General features: G+C 50.3%; 1 protein-coding gene across 1 annotated transcript in view; it reads left to right on the forward strand.

The window, feature by feature from the left end:
• The window catches only part of FRMD3 (FERM domain containing 3), an 87,822-nt gene that overhangs the window by 12,038 nt on the left and 75,092 nt on the right, over window positions 1-692 (forward strand). The gene's annotated exons all lie outside the window — the stretch shown is intronic.

Genomic DNA, 692 nt, shown 5'->3' on the forward strand with positions numbered 1-692 from the left:
ACTGTAACTCCCAGACCCTTTTCTGCAAAGCTGCTGACCAGCCAGTCAGCCCCCAGCCTGTACTGAGGTATGGGGTTATTCCATCCTAAGTGCAGGACTTTGCACTTGTCCTTACTGAACTTCTTGAGATTTCTTTTGGTCCAGTCCTCCAATTTGTCTGGGTCTCTTTGAATCCTAATCCTACCCTCCAGTGTTTCTAGTACTCCCCCAGCTTGGTGTCATCAGCAACCTTGCTAAAGGTGCACTCCAGCCTATCTTCCAGGTCATTGCTGAATCCCTTAGAACTCTCACAGGTGGGTGCCTTGCACCCAGTCACGTAGTTCTGTCCTAGGGCATCTTAGTTTTACTTGGAAGGATAAAGAAAAGGAAGTCACAGCAGTAGCCACTGTGTTGCAAGATGTTCTTTCCATTGTCTCTGGTATTTGAGAGGGGGAGGTTGCATAACATTGCCAATATTTAACTACTTGGGGTTGGTCTGAACAGATGATCAGCATAAGGTATTACTGTAATTAATTTTAGACAACTAGTCATTATTGTGTCCACTGTGTGGCGGGCCAGTCGGGGGCACTCCGGCATTGAGCCACCCACCTCCCTGCGCCTGACCACTTTCCAGGCTCCGAGTGCCTCCCTAGGGGTGCCTCGCGTCTGGCTCACCCCCTTCCTGGAGCACATTCGCTAGCCTGGGGGTAACG

This window comes from Gavialis gangeticus, unplaced genomic scaffold (genome assembly GCF_001723915.1).
Source record: "Gavialis gangeticus isolate Ggan-Ray unplaced genomic scaffold, GavGan_comp1, whole genome shotgun sequence".
NCBI lineage: Eukaryota > Metazoa > Chordata > Crocodylia > Gavialidae > Gavialis > Gavialis gangeticus.